Here is a 16,628-nt window from a genome sequence, read left to right as displayed (position 1 = left end):
CTTGTGTCTCGTTGTCCCCTCTTGTGTCCTTCCAGAACACGTAACCGTCCTCGTCGCCTCCACTGTCGCGGCCCTGATGCGAGAAAATAAGACGTTCATAGCGTTCTTTGCTGGCTCACGTTGGTAAAATCGACTTGGCCGGATCGAAGAATGGTCGGCCGATCGTAAACGACAGTAACGTTTCTGATTGGAAATTTTGTATTCGATTAGGAAGTATCGATACACGGTACCAGATACCCGGCAGATAAACGTTATAAATGCGCTCGTTGACGTACGTTACGTTACTATTTATCAGACCATTTTGTAGACGTCTTTCGGAGGATGATGGATGTTCTCGTATCGACTTTGTTAGACGTTGCCATACACGTGTCCCGGTTCACCAAGGAGAAAGATACACACGGGGAAGAAACGGCTTGGCGATATCGTCGTGTTCTCGTCCTCGAGGCTGGAGGCAGCAGCAGCGTCTCTCTCTCTCTCTTTCGGTGGATATCGCGAGGGCCGCGTTCAACCGCGACTTTCACTCCCTTCGAACAGAGAGCCGGCATTCCGAGTCATTAAGGAATTACAAGTGGTGGTGTGTAGCGCAATGTGCCTCGTAATAGCGAGATGTCATTGCACAGCGCGTTATGACACCACCACGAACAACGACTTACTGCTCTCCGCCTTGTTATCCCGTATTTCATCCGGACCAGTTCCACGTAACTTCTTCGCGGTATTCTGATCTTCGTGTTTCTATGCATTCCGTTAAAACATTGGATCATTGGGGCGCTACACGCGTTATCACGACTGGTTTCCTCCGAGAGTACTTATTCGTTACGTGGAAGACGGGTCGATCGGAGTTAACGGCTGACCTCTTCACCGGTGTATGACCGAGCGCGTGCATCGTCGCCGCTTGGATTTGCGTGTGCGGATTTTTTACAGACGAGCACGACTACACGCGGTGTAGTCTGGCGTGGCATACGGTTCCATGCCACGGAATGGGAGTGGTGGGCTTGTATTCTCCGAACAACCGTCCTATGGGATGTCGAATTACACGCGTACGTCCTCTTTAGTCGCGCTCAATTTTTGTTCGCACATTCTGTGTCTTTATATTTGTGTAATTAAAAATTCGCGAGCTCGGTTTTTGCAGCTGAAGAAGCTGGTAATTATAACGAGTAGCCTTGTTTCCGCATCGACCCGATTTCCTACGGGAAATGAGACATATCTGTCAGAGAAATCGGTAACGGGGCTGGACGGGACTGGTCGACGATCGTCTATGCTTGTCGTTCATTGTACTCGCTAGTAACGCGGTTCAATGGCCCAAACTTCCCGGATACGCTTACCTCCACTGTGTATTATTTGTCGCGAAAATAGTTTCGGTTTAATGACTTTGTTTGCATTGCAACGTAGATACTTAAGTATTGAGACTCATAGCTAGAAACGTTGTCGACTTATCCTCGATAAGTCGCCTGTCAAAGATAAACGGTTGTTGATCAGATTTGCGTCTGTTGGTTCTGTGACGCAAACTTGATGCACTGACAAACAATGCTCGAGGTAAAATAACTCTTTATCCGGCATTCTTCTTACACTCGATCGTTCTCTCCATTTCATATTAAAATTAAACGTCAGTACGATAAATTGTATAGCGAATGATTCGTTTGTTCGCAAGAAGCTTGTTAAACTACGGCTCGTGTACTCTTCGCTATCTCTATTCCTGTTGCAATGTCACACCGTGATAAAGGCACAGGTCTGCCTTAAAAATGACGAACACGCTTATTTATTATTCGTCCGGAGACGTAATTTGCGAGACGACATAAATTCGCGTAATCGGCTCTCCGGTATCGTAGATATTCCGATCTTGGTACTGACTGTATTCGCTTCTTCGCGAACGTTTTATGCGATCGTAAACAAGTTGGTAACGCCAAGGCCCCACGTGTAGGAGGGAACGGTAGATCAGAGGGTAAGTAGCGTTTCTATTACCGCAGAACCGTTCCCGTGTCTCCTATTTTTCTGTCCGTATATTTGAAACTGTTTCACTTCCATATCAGCTCCTTGCCGAATCTTATTTGTCGCGTACGCTTCCGGCCCCAAATATATCGTAAGTACGATCTTATCGCGATTTATGATAGTCCCGGTGATATTACGATATTCTAAATCGAAGTATCCTATAACGACGCTGATTGATGCGACAACACTCAGAGTACCATAGAGTAGAGTAGTAGAGTACACGCTTTAGTGCCTTTTAGCAACAGTACTGAACGAAGAATGTGATACACAGACGCTGGCGTATACAAACTGCAAGGTGGTCGACGATCGATTTTCCACGTTATGCGTTGTCCATTCGGATTTATGGGCGATCACCCTTGCCGCTTTTCGCGGAATTTAAATCCATTCCTAGGTCTTCGATTCCCGCAGAATGCCCTAGGATTCCAAGAACGACGCGAATGTACAAAAGTCGGGAACACAATAGCTTTAGATAGGCGGGGTAAAATCGAATTATGGCGTTGCCGATACAACTGAACCATACACGATCTAGAGGATAGGGAGAGATTCAGAGATATACGATCGAATAGAAAATCTGCTCGATGTCTGAAGAAGTGGAGAGGGAGGCGAGAAGTGTTTCCCATGGATGATGCGAAGATCGAGATTGGCGAAGGACCGCGAAGAGGGCCAAGAGGATCGCGCTCGAGAGTCTTTCTGTCTGTCTCTCGTGTTCTCGGTTTCGCACCTACGCGAACGTCACATTGTTTCCAAGCATGCACCCTCGCGCAAAGCGCAGCAGGAGAGAAAAGACTACTATAGGAAAGGAAGGGGTGTGGTCGCGCCCGTTGACTCTCGTCCTTTGTCCTCTTTACCCTCTTTCTCTTTCTCCCTCTGCGAATTTACTCGTTCAACAGCACGGAGAACGTTCATATATCCCGTGGCTTTTATCGTAAAGAGTTGGAAAGTCTGCAGGAAGAGGTAAAAGGGCAAGAGAAGAGGGAGGGGGTGTGTAGTTGGCACGCGCGGAGTGATATTAATTAACACGACACGATAGGCGAGAGGAGGGTAACTGGGTGGTCGACCGCTGGTGGGTGTAACGGGTCTGAATACAGGAGGTGGTCTGGCCGTGACGGAGGCGCGACGGCGGCACGGCGACGGCACGGCGGCGGCAGCTTCGCCTCGCGTGACTCAAACCTTGGAAAAAAGAGAAACACCTGTATGCAGGGGTTAAGGACAGTCTACGAAGTAGAAAGAGAAAGTTTGGCAAGCCACGCGTGTCGAGCCAAGGGGCGAGACAAATTTTCACCGTTTCTTTTGTTCTATCCGTTTCACGGCCACGAATACGCTGGATATTACTATGTCGTCACGGTACCGTGTCATCGTCGAAGAAGCACGGATCTGCGTAGATATGAAAAGAAACACATTATTGATCGTTCGACGAAAAACGAAATTCGAATACGCGCGAGTATCGCGAATGGATTATTTGGACAGGATCGTTGGGAGATTGGACAAGAAAGGAGACGATTTGTTTGAAGTAAAGAGCTCAGTCGTAACGTGTCGGGATGGTACAAATTTATGTGACAAGTGACGAGATACAGCCGGGCTTCGTGGTCTTAAAATATGTCACAGATGCAGTTGCACATGCAACGGTACATGCACGGTGCAGTTCCGTCGATGTGCCGAGAATACGGCGCGCGCAACAGTGGCTAAAGATCGGGCGGACGGTTAAAAACCGGTTTCATTCGCCGCGGAAGGCGTCTCGGTAGTTTCTACAGGCTTCGATTTCATTCCTAATGGGCCCGATGAAATTCATCCCACGACCGTTCGGTGCTCGCTTGCGTATCTTTCTGCACAATTGCGTGCACCGTTCACCGCAATTTTTATCGTATCTCCTGCCGCTGTAAATTTTTCTCGACGATCCGACGAATGCTCCTCGAAATTGTCATTGTCTTGAAAATGGAGTACGCGTCTGCCGTAAAACAGCGGGGGTAGACGCCGTCGTGACAAGTTGGCTAACTTTATTAATTAACGGTGAGAAAATCGGTGTGAGAAACGTTGATCGAGCGATTCCGCGCGAATCGAATAAGCGAAAAGCCACGAACGCTTTGTAATATCATTGCACAGTTAATTGGCCGTATAAAGTCCGTGTCAAAAGATACGCAAGAAACTCGATGCCGATCGACACGGCGGTGTGTTCCGCCCAATTCCTCGCTGAATCAATGCAATTTTATCCGGGGAGAAAAACAAATTCTCTCGACGTCGAACGTTTCGCAAGTGCTCGAGTCCCTGTAGAAAGCAGTCCTAATCGCAGTTTGCGCGTAAGCAAATCGCCAATTAAGCCGGCGGATCGTTAATGAGACCGTGCAAAATTTCCCGAGAGACAGACGGAGAGAGAAGAAGATGGCAGGAAACGAAAACGAGGCACAGTAGAAACGAGTGGAGCGAAATTCCGTTGAGCGAAAGCTCACGACGAATGCGACGAATCCCTTGCTCTTGTTCGACGATGCGTTTCGTCGGATGACGTGAGAATTCGGCAGGTGTCTCTTCCCTTCCCCTGTGAAAATCGAATATCTGTCTTCTTCGGTTGGCGCGCGTCCCTCGAAAAGCCACTTTCATTCGCCGCGATGAAAGCCTCACGGCTGTCGTCTCTTTTTTTGCCTCGTCCGTCTTGTCCCATCTTCTTCGGTCAACTCGGTCTCTTCCTATCCTGTTCCTCGTTCCGGCAATGGGAAACCGAGGGAGAAAGAGAAAACGAGACAGAGGACGTTCGCTCCTAGTGCCAATCGCATTTTGTCTCGCGACATGCGTTCGTCCGCTAGCGCTAGCTCGAGCACAATGCGACAGGTGGAACGCGAATAAAAAGCACGAAACCTGCGACTACTCGTAGAGAAAAGAAGACAAGACCATGCGCGTGGCTGTATTTCGCGAGCTTCCTTTCGAGGTTCGATGACCGTCGGGTGCAAATACTCGGTCGGTCGCGAATCGATACGCCACGTCGACGACTTTTCCATTCTCCGATTGAAAAGTATCGAGGGCAAATACCTTCGGCTGCCACGACCGACAACCGTAGTCGACTGCCTCGTTTCGAACGCTTCGCTTGTCTGAGAAAATTGAAAAGGAAAGTCGCTATTTGCCGCTCGAGTTCTAACGGAACTTTTAATCTTCTTACCTATGGATTACGCGAATCGACTTTCCTCTTCGGCATGAACGGAAGTCATGAGAACAGGAGCAACGAAACGGTTTCGTCGTTTTCTCATTGTACTCGAGTAGCACGCTCCGAGCGAATAAATCGATGATTTCGTGCTTGCACGTGCACGAGTCACCATCAAATTTCAAGGGCCGTCTAACGAGTCGTAAAAGATGGAAAGTTAACGAGCCAAAGAACTTCTTAACGATCGTATTTCGATCGTAACGGACCTGTCTGTCGTCCCCGATTTAAATTCAGTTAAAACCTGTAGTCAGAAAGATGGAGAGCAGGTTCCCTTTATCGTTACGACTACAAAGCAGTCTACGAACGAGTTTGAAGGGTTAGTTTCCGTCTCTCCCATCGTTCACACTCGGATCAAATCCCCACAGATTTCCTGGTCTGAACCTTAGGAAACGATGGCGCCTGCTTATGTGCCGGTGCATTCGTGTAGTTAAATGTCAGGATGTGTGATCTCGAGAGAAAGGGAACATCTCCAGCGTCTTCTCGTCTACTCCGACTTCTCGTTGTTTCAACCTAAACGGGACACTGTCTCGCACGATTAAACGGCATAAATTGAATCTCAGCACGATACTCGACTCTCTATGTATTTAGGTTGATCGTGTTCAACGGGGCCTCTGCTGTTCTTGTCTGTCTCGCGTGATGTCTTACTTCACTGACAGGGAAACGGAAAACAATGCACAATTACAAACTAATCAACCACAGAGCCGACCATTGGCGAGTGGCCAGAACTGTTGAACATTCTCCTCTTGAATATATCTAGCTAGTAGCATCGGGGAGCTGTTTGGTTTAAACGGATTACTCGAAGTGACAGTCGCCGTCGTTGAACCGTTTTTTTCCATTCTTCGTTTCATCGATATCGATTTGTAGATTTTTCCGTTTGCGGATTGACGAACCTTGTGCGCTGAGTTTCTTTTGGCCAGGTAAGGAAATAAATAGAAATCACAAATCTTGGATAAATCTGATTCTACGGTGCGTTCTAAAGGCCCGTGGTAGGCTGCAGGTGATTCGGATATTGTGCCGTATGCAATATATTCGGCATCATTTAATCGATGGGGATAGGGGTTGTTCTAATATAGTGACGTTCTTTGCCTGTAATCTCGAGGTAAGTCTCACAAATATTGGCACTCACAGTTTTCTTCTTGTCTGTGGAGTGTTGTGATCGATAACGATATCGATGACTCACCGTGGAAAATTTCTTGGAGAGCCGACTTGGACAATTCGGTACTCTTCAAAGTGGCGAAGAAACGAGCTTTACTTATTAACCGATAAACCGACCCTTTAACAAATAGATGACGCCCCGTAATTTCGAAGGAAGCAATATGCGTCGAATTTTTCATGGTTCTTTCCTCTTACTACCCGGCTTTCTTATGATTGAACTCAACCCATTTTGTTCTCCTGCTACAAAATGCAGCTCTTCCTTCCTGAAAGGTCATAATGCAAAAGAAACGATCGAAGGCAGCTGGCAGAGCAAGCAGGAGCTTGGCTACTCCGCCGAAGGTAATCAAGTACTTCCCCCGGCAAAAAAGTAAAAAAAGTGGCGTGGCTAGCGCGTGGCACGTTGCACCGTATAGGCTGGAAAACTCATATTTTTATGAAAGAGCTTGGATATTTTACCCTCTCGTCCACTTCAATTTACCCGGTAACACGCCGTGAAAGGGATGAAACGAGGAAATAAACGCAGTACGCTCGTGCACACCGGCAGAAAATTAATTTCCTAAATGCGGTAGGGTTGTTCCGCGATCATCGATACGCCAGTTCCGTATTCGAATTACGTACCCTCTTTCTTTTTCTATCACACCGAGTGTCACCGTTGCTGGTTCGAGTTGCCAAAGTGTGTCGGTTGAAAGACCTCCGGCGCACAGATCTCAACCTCGTTATCACTTGACGTCATCGAGATGCCATTGTATTAAAAATACGAGCGGCAAATACGACCTTTCGTCGCTGGCTTTCCGCTTCTTTATTTATAAGCCTCGATATCAGACCTGACACACTTTGCATTCGAACATGTTAAAATACGAATCGAGAGACAGCGATAAAAATGAATCTAAATATATCGAGCAAGCGCCATCGCTGTGCGAGAAAAAAGAATCCGCAAAATCGTCAACTCCCCCCAAGATTCATCGTATTTGTTCTGCTCTTCCAATTGATTCTCCCTTTCGACAATCAGCGAGACCATTCCGATAGCCGAAGCGGAGCAAGGACGCAGCGACTTGTTGCCACGGATCTGTCGGAAGGATTGAAAGTTATGGCGCACAGACGATTCACGGTTTTTCACGTGGACCAAGTTCCTCTGAATTTGCAGAATTAGCGTCGTGTTGCCGCGGGCAAATCCGCGGATCGATCCGGCGTAAATCGCGATCGGAAATTCTGAATCGCGTGGAATTTGTACGAGTTGCCGGTGGCCCGGTGTTCCTCTCCGCCCCTTCGGATTTGGGCGTCGTCGTCGTCGTCGTCTAGTATCGAGCGTCCCGACGCCGGGACGCGCGGAGCTGTTGCCATGCCGACCGACGGGGCTACCAGGGCTTTTCGCATTCAGCAGGCTTGCCGGCAAAAGACTCGTGCCGCTCTCGCACACGAACAAGAAACTTTCGCCGTGTTCGGATAATTGCCACTTTAATTAGAATTAATTATGCTTTATTGAAATTTTGTCTGTTCTACCCGTATCCACGTTCGTCACGCTTTCCGTCATTTTTGGCAGAACACCAAAGCACGAAAATGTTAAACGCATTTTACCATTTTAATATCCAAGTCCGTTTATTCCGTTACTCTATACGCGATAGAGATTTTGTAACATCTTGTAAAATTGGAAGAGGCTAAAGCGAAGTGGGTAGTCGGATTTTCGGAAAGCTCTCGATATAAACGGCTAAGACGGGTCGGATTTTGGAACGATAAGAGAAAGCCCGAGCGAAAGCGCGTGTTTTATTGATAGCTGAATTCCAGATCCTCGAAGGGGAAAATCGAATAAGCGTCAGGATAAAGGGAAGAAAGTGGTTGCCTTGCCAACTTCCATTCCTCTGCTATACTATAAAGTACAGCCGAATATTTCGTTCAAACACTAGTCGTAATTCGTCCGTTTGAAAATTAATCGAAACGTATTTATTTAAACGACAGCACGTACGCGCGACAACTTCGTGCGCGGGGTATAAATGATTTCAGCGTTTACTATTCGTCGATCGTGTGTCATTAATCGCGAGAGACGAACGGATAGATCATTTTATTTTGTTAAAAAGTCCGCTTCTTAATTAAGATCGGCTGTAGCAAATAGCATCGCGTGATTTCCCAAGTGGAATTTCCCGTCTGCGGTCGTTTGTTGCCGGGCCTCGAAACCACAGGATGCGACAGTACACTTTGCGACGAGAAGACACCCAATAACGAGTTTTTCCATCCATTATCTTTGCACCCTTTTTATTTCCATCGCGGCTAGCTTTTTTCGCTTCCGACCCGCGAGTTCAGCCTCCTTCGCTTTGTGCAGAAAATAATTTCTCAGGCATCGATAATTCGAGTAAGCGATAATTCTGTGGAGTATCGTCTCGCCTTTGGTCACGATCGAGATCATCGGTGATTCTTGTTCTCGAGATCGTAGGAAATTAAATTCATCGTGAATATGCAGTGGAGTTGCATCGTTGATATCTTTTACTCAGCAAAACGTACGAACGTCTTTTAACGAAACTGCAATAGTCATTTATTTATTATTATTTAGTCAATAGTCATCGTTGGATGCAATAGTCATGGTCCTTGCGCTTGCTTGTCCATACCGATGTTGTTTAAGTTTTTCAATTTTCGTTTCATGCTCAAATAATTTCGCAGACACTACGGTGAGCGTCGAGCGAAATTTCTAACAGGAAACCCCCTTACTGATATGCGAAATATTCCAAACGTGTTCGCATTCCGAAGCAACGGAAGAAAGGGGATTTCCGCGAATTCGTGGTCGTAAATCATTCGCCTGCGATGGAATTCTTACGTGTTCTCTGGCGAAGCTGACGTCTGTCTGAAACGACAATAGTCCACCGTGATCGCGAGATAAACGCGTTTTCACCTTCATCGCGTTCAGGTTTCATCGTTGATCGATGCAATCGCGAAAACAGCTTACAAGGCAACGTAAGTACACGCGATCTTTGTCGGTCATGCGAAGGAAAAATAATCCGTTTAGCGCGTAGTCGACACGATCATGTCGCCGATCGAATTCTCGATTGCGTGTTAATTTATGTCCGCGCAATTGGGTTAACGGAAGGAATATACTTCCTCTTCTTCGGTTGGATCGAACCAACTGTGCAACGCTCTCGGGAGAAGTCGAACCACGAATAGGTGTTTAAATATTTATCGGAGATCGAGTAGTTTACCGTAGTTACCGTATCATCGAGAGATTCGTCAACCGCGTAGCAACGGTTTTCAATTATGCACGACCCATGACATTTCCGGGAAGCTAGTCGTAACTGAGATTCCATGCGTTACGTCCTTAGACCGATACGATCTACCGTCCGTTTCCATCGATCGATCGTTTCCCTCTCGATCGAACACCCTCTGGGTGTTTCCAGATAGAACAGTTTTGTGTGGTTTGTTTTCGACGTTATACTACAGTAACTAGCATGAAATCAATGCACAATACAAAACGAAAAAAGTTGCTTTTGTACGATCGATGATTATCATTGGCCACTCCCCATCATGCCAGTTTATTTTCTGACTTTCGTGCGGTTGAATCCGCGTACACGAATGATAAAATCGATATCCACCTCTCTCTACGTAGCATCCTGGTCGTGTTGCGCTTCGCGACCCTCTTCAAAGGGTGAAGAGAGCGTACGAGTGTTCGTGCGTGCTTCTCAGAGCGTGCGTCGAGGCCGTCGCCGTCTCGATCGCGTTGACGTCGTTCTGTTCCTGTTGCACGAAACAACGGGGCTTCCCTCCAGGGACCGAAGCGAACCAACGCTTTTAAAACGATACCGTTGTTTTGACGGGATTCGCGTAAACTCGCCGTACCATACTTGTTTGCCGCTTTTTACGGCTCTTGGTACATGCACGCGATTCTCTTTACGAGTAACGAATATTTTTCGCGCCTTCTCGAGCAGCGCACTCGCCGGTTGAATGCTAATAGCTCCCGTGAGACGCTTCTCGTTGTTTCCTGGTCTTTCCCAACTGTGGTAAACTTAGATTTATAAATCACGAAATTTTAACACTGTCGGCCGACGTGCGAGGATGAACAAGGCTGGAGCGCAGTAAAGAGAACGAAAGAGAAACACGGAAAATGTCGATTTCGAACGCCGATAATAGTGATTTATAGGCTGATACCGTTCATGGAATCGACATATTTGTCGCTTAGTGTCGTTGGATTTCCCTTAAATGAAATTTATCGCCTTGTTGCGTCCTACCCTTGACAAAAATGATCGTGGACGATTCGTTACAATATCAAAGCGAAACAGCTTTCCGCTGTTCGAAGACCGTTACGTTTCGTTATCTTGTCGGAGTTGTAACGTTAAAAATGCATAAAAGGAAGCGTTCTTTGGCCGTTTCGAAGAAAGAGATCTCGGAATAGTCGGTATAATTGGCACCGGTATTTTCCATCTTTAACGTCAATTAATACGTTGGTCGTAAACAAGAATTTAGTTTTCACCCTTGGCGAAAGAACGTCTCCATCTGTGTTCGGTCGAGGCTTCTCGTGGAGAATTCTCGGTTGGTAACCTACCTCCTTTCTTGCCTGCTACAAGAATAATTCTGCGCTGGCTTCACGGCCGATGCTGCCACCAACGATCGGCTATAGAACCTTCCCTTATCGAACACGATTCCGGATTTCTCTGTTCGATATCATACGCGAAGATTTCCAAAATCGCTATCGGAGATTATGCACGCGTTGAAATTAAATGTAATCGCTATCTTAATCTTATCGAATCTGTTATCGTATCGCGATCTAGATCCAAATGATAAGATTCGCAGTATACAATCGCGTAAAAAATCGCGCTTTAAAGAAAAATGCGTTCAAACGATGAGCGTAATCGGATGAATAGCGCCGGGGCTAATTCGAGCTCGAAAATCCAATTGACTCACACCATGACGAACGCGGTCTAAAGGTCATACATGCAGCATTAGAAATTTGGAACCGACTCAAAAATTTTCGCCGCTATTCACGCTGAATAACCCCTCGTACTCACCGTACGGTGTCATGGTATCCCTTCTGTCTTGTTAACACCGGCCTTTCCCGTCTCCGTTTGCTTCCCTTTTCCCTTCTCTCGCTCCTGTTCCGCTCCTCTCTCGGCTCCTTTCTCTTTCGATCATCTAAGAATAGAAATGCGCGGTGGTTTTGCGGCGTGAATTTTTGTTTCTTCTCAGACTCGTGCTGATTTCTCGTCACGCGTTCTCATCTAACGAATCAAACTGGAATCTCTCGCCTCTTTGTTACTCGCCTGCGTTTTCTTTCCTTGCTCGCACATGCAGCGTGTCACCGCCCCTTTATTCCCTTGCTTTTTCTTTGTTTCTTTCGCCTAGGTAAAACGCAACACAAGAGAATCGCCAAAGGTACAGAACGTCACTGCCTCCATGTCCATAATCCGCGCATTTTTTCCTCTTTCACTCTTTTTCCTTCTCTTCCTCTTTCGTCAGCTTTCTTCGCTCCTGCTGAGCACAGTTCGTGCATCTCTTTCTCTTCCTGGTTTCTCCGTCCTCGCGTAGGTGGTGCATGACGGGTTTCCACTCCCTCTCCCTGCTTCATTGTAACTCTTCCGCTCCCACTCCTTCTTTCTCTCTGTCAAGAGGGCTTATACGTACACTCTTATAAAACGTGGGTCAACTTTCCTCTTGTCCTCTTTGCAGGAATTTTCGTGATTATCTCTCAACTGGCATAAAGTCGATTTTCTTCGCCGCTCTGCCTTTTCAAAACACCACGTTCCAGATCGCGAACTACCGTGACACGCGACTCTCATCGCCGATGGGCGGTCGATTAAAAAAAAAATCGGCCCTATTTCGTCCACGGCGAACACTTTTGGTAGAAATTAGCTTTGCTCGTTTGGATTTTAGTAAATCAGACGCCGGTTACTTGTGTTCTTCCTATGCTTTTCCTTAGCCCGGCTAGATATGTCCCTCTTCTCTCCCCGGGTGTCCACGTGTGTATCAGTAACACTCCTCTCTTCTCTCTCCGAGACGTGGGACGATCCTCTGTTGGACTCTATATAAACCAGCGGGAACTCGCAGGCTGGCCCGAGTAGTTCGCCAACGGCGAACAGTTGGTACGGATCTTTCTCTCTGATCGTTCGTCGCTGATCGTGCGTGCGCGTGCGTGTGTCACGCAGAGGTATCCTCGACGTTGCTTCACGAATTTTCCGGATGACCAAGATCGCGTTCGATTCATTTTTCAAGTAGAGGTAGAACATCGCAAATTGTTGTAAGCTGTGCGAAAAAGCACGACAAAGAGTGAGTCACTTCACGCCTTCACAGATTGAGACGTAGTCGGCATTGTCTGCCATGTTGCTTGCATCGAGTGCACGCAATTTTTTTCTGGAGTATCAGTTGCGCCTCTAGCAATTCATATCTACTAATAGACGAATGTAAAGTTGCGTAGAAATTAAAGCGTTTTGGGTAGTTTTCTATATATACAGACCGAAATAGTTGAATATTTATTGCGTCTAATTAAAAAAAATTAATCTTAACGCAATTTCTGTCCAAGTTTCGACACGCGTCTTGGTCGTTCGCGAGAATTTCGATCGTGGATTCGTTACTACCTACGCAATATTTTTTCAAGGACTGGTTTCCCGGAAAGTGCTGAAAATTTTGCAAGGATGGAGTCTATCACGAAGGCGGGGCGAAGTGTGGGCAGTGGTGTATATCGGGTGGCAGGTGCTTTCGCTCGAGGAGCCAGAAGAGTTTTGTCTTACGTTCCACTTTTGGGCGTCGCTGCGGTCCCAACGGAAGTCGAGGAGGCCGAATCTTCCGCGGTACGACACGGAAAGCGTTTGCGTTTCTTCGCGTACCTATTCAACCCCCGTCGAGTTTTGATTTTGCCGTATAAAGGGAAAGAAGTGGGAATAACCAGCAGGAACTAACCCATCGAACATTTCCTTCGATCTCGGGCTACTTCCGGTTGCGCGATACCGAAACAGAACGAGTGCGTTTCCGGTGCAGATTAACCGTTCCCAGATGGCTTCGTTCGCAGGAATTAATGGTTGTCGTATCCGTTCGAGGTCCGTGGTTAATTTCGCATTGTTCGTCGGGTTATCGGCCGAAGAGAGGAACGAGAGGCGGAGGACTCGTTTCACCTGAATACTTAATATTTTATTTATGTCTGTCGCGTCGCATCGCGCCGCGGCGGGCTCTCGCTGGTCGATACTCTTTTTACGTAATAGTCCATTGTTCAATGCGTTGGAACATGCAGCGGAAAGAAAGGTAAATCGACACCGATAAACGGTGTGGCGGCGACGTCGCGCCGGGCCGTCGGTGCGCGCTATGCAAAAATAGTCATCCGCGAGAGAGGCTCGAGTCGAACACGGTGAAAGCTTGCAAAATGTTTTCTCGGCACGAAGCTCAAGAAGAACGCCCAACGTCGACCAACGCCTCGAACGAAAATAGCGTGAAAAGATCATACTCGGCGAGACTTTCGTTTACCTCTCGCATTCCACGTGGGTGAACGCGTTTTAAGGTTTCGCGTATCGAATTATAGCCGTGCTCGAGCGAAATGAACGTGATATGCGCTGGGTTAATCCACGCAGAACCGTTAGGCGAATAGATGAAAATTAATATTGGTCGAATTAGTCTGTGTTCGACGCGAAATTTAATCGCTTTGCCGGTGTGACACAAATTCAATTTGCCACCGATCGCTGATCAAAGCCGGTCCCTGAATCGTTTTCGCGATTCATCATTCGTTAATAGCTAGTCAACTTTATCGAACTTTCGACCGAGTCGGAAAGTTGCGTTCATGAAAATTCGATTGCTCGGCCCGTTTCGTTCCATGGACGCCAGACGGGAATAGACCAGAAAGCTCGCGCCATTTGGAAGCGTGACACACGCAAGACGTGTCTGCTAGGAGGCCGTTTACTCGCTGGTTTAGGCTCTTCGTGACTTTCCTGCCAGATCGATATTTCTGTTATCAACGATCGTTCGCATCGTAGGTTTCTCTTAACGTAAATCGTATCTCCCGCTCGACGTTTACGTTTCGCTCGAATATTTAAAAATTAGAAATTCTGATCGTGACCTAGCGTAAGTACGCAAATTAGTAAGGTCTTGTCTTAATACTTAGCTCTTATCTTAATAATTAGGTCTTCGTGTATAACCTTGTTGATTTACCTCGATGCGGATATTAAACGCATCTTTTCTCTTGAGCTCCGTTTACATGCCAAGACCGATATTACTGTCGGATACGCTCCGTTGAACCGGATAAATACTGCTGTCGTAATTCAATTCTAAGGAAGGTCGGTAAATAGTAAAAAAAAAAGGAAGAAAATAAAATAAAGGAAAAGGAAGAAGAGGAAAAAGATGGAGGAAAGAAACGCGTTTGCCTACTACGAGCGGACGAGAGAGAACCTTACACGATATACGCATTTAGCCCGGGACAATGAGTAATCAGCGACAGAGAAACGGGAGGAGAGTGTTTCGCGAGAAAACGATGCATCACCAATCTTTTTAGGAACGCGTTGTTCATCCTTTATTGTCTAAGTCTTGCTGCTCGTGTTCATAACAGACCGTTTCCGCCGCGTTAACGACACGTTCCTCCGTTACATTTTCATTAATCTTTTTTTTTTTCGCACGCAAAAAGGAGTCAAACTCCTCGTGGAAAGGAAAAGCGTACGCTCGTCGAATGGGAAGGAAGTAATTAGTCGATGCAGCGTAAACAGATACACGCTATAGCCGTGCGGTATCGTGTTTACATCCATGAGCGCCGGGTTCATATCGTTCAGGAATGAAAAGCTGCATATCCGATCGCTATCGTCCCATAAATTTATGTGCTCGCCAGATCTCCGTAACGTGGACCAGCCGACAGTTGTTGCATGAGGGTAGCACGTGTCCGTGCCACGCGTCACCCTAGGTAATATTTTTTGCGGAACAGGAAATTGATTCTAGTATAGGTTCTAATGTGAGCCGCGTACCAGCTGTTATACAGCTGATATCAAGGTAGGATAATTCGCACGGATCAACGAGCATAATGTCTGGCGTAGATACGTTTACGACTCGAAGTGTAGTAGAAAAGCGAGGCTTCTTAGTAGGAACTTGTAGTCGAAGCTTATCCTAATTTTCGACGAATATTAATTTATATGATATTAAGTTTACACGTTGCGATATTTTCGTCGATATTTGCGCCGCGATCGAGATATACCGGTTGCGTCATTTTCTGGAGAACTCGCTGGGAATTCTTAGTTGAGATTTGATTGGGTACTCTTGGAGAGGATTCAAACAAAGTGTCGAAATCTGCAACCTTCGCGTAAATATATTTTTAGAGTAGCTAACATTGTGCGTAGATTTTCCCTTACCTCCGTCTGCGTTCGCGGACTTTGATTGCTTGCTCTAACGCTCGTCTTTCGTTACGTAGTTATTGCGACTGTTTATAACCTACTCGCGATCGAAGTTGGTCGACGGCCAATGATGCATCGGCAGAGACACGCGAGTTTTGGTATCGTTTGCTCGATCGATTTCGCCGCGAGAAGAAACCGAAGGTAATCGGAAGTTTATTACCGCAGTGTCCCTTTCTACCGTTGACCCACAGGACGGACAATGGCCTGAAGAAAGATTTTGGCCAACGGCCAAACTTCGGTTTGTCCTTTTGTTACTTAGTTTCCCCTGAAGTTTAGCCAAATTTGTAACGCGAATTCGCGAGTGCTTTGACTTTTCGATTCGTCAGTCGTTCACCGCGAGGTCGAGAAACTCTGACAGGCAAACATCCGGTCCTTCGTCTCTAGCTAGAGGCGAAATTTTCCCAGATAGTACGGAAGAATGTAGAGAGCATCGTTTCACGTGGAAAATTTCTTTACTTGAAAAAATTGTGTACACAGTGCAGGCGAAACACGGGAATCGGAACCGTCTGAGAAAAAACACTCCGCTTTAGAAAGCCCTCGTGTAGAACCCTTCAGGGGCTGTAATTCTTTAAGCGAGAGGCTTACCCTTTACGAAAAAGCATGGGAGGAACGGCGAGAAGGGGTTTCACTTAACCAGCCGATCGATACGAGGTCTGCAGACGATAAAGCACGCGTTGCGTTCCGCACGTCCGGTTTCTGTTTCCCTCTTCGGTTTCAAGAATTGATTTCGTTCCACTCGTATTTTTTCTATTTGCGTCAAGCCGTGAGGATGGCTGGAATCATGGTCTACGTACTTCTTGGTTTAACGAATATCGAGGAACGAATAACACCTATTGGCCTCGAGTAACAGTGTCTTCTTTCTTTGGAATTCGGAGGACACGTTCTACGAGCGAAAATTAGACTCGGATGCCAGATACGCGTTTTAGAAGCAACAGTGGAGCACGTTATTAATAAAATCAGAATCAATTACGTCT

The 16,628-nt window shown here is 46.7% G+C and overlaps 1 protein-coding gene across 1 annotated transcript in view; it reads left to right on the top strand.

The window, feature by feature from the left end:
* LOC132910215 (A-kinase anchor protein 200-like) overlaps positions 1-16,628 on the top strand; it is a 38,704-nt gene that overhangs the window by 15,067 nt on the left and 7,009 nt on the right. The gene's annotated exons all lie outside the window — the stretch shown is intronic.

This window comes from Bombus pascuorum, chromosome 8, assembly GCF_905332965.1.
Source record: "Bombus pascuorum chromosome 8, iyBomPasc1.1, whole genome shotgun sequence".
NCBI classification, from domain to species: domain Eukaryota; kingdom Metazoa; phylum Arthropoda; class Insecta; order Hymenoptera; family Apidae; genus Bombus; species Bombus pascuorum.
Note: the sequence above shows the minus strand (reverse complement) of the source record. Positions and strands in the feature narration are given on the sequence as shown.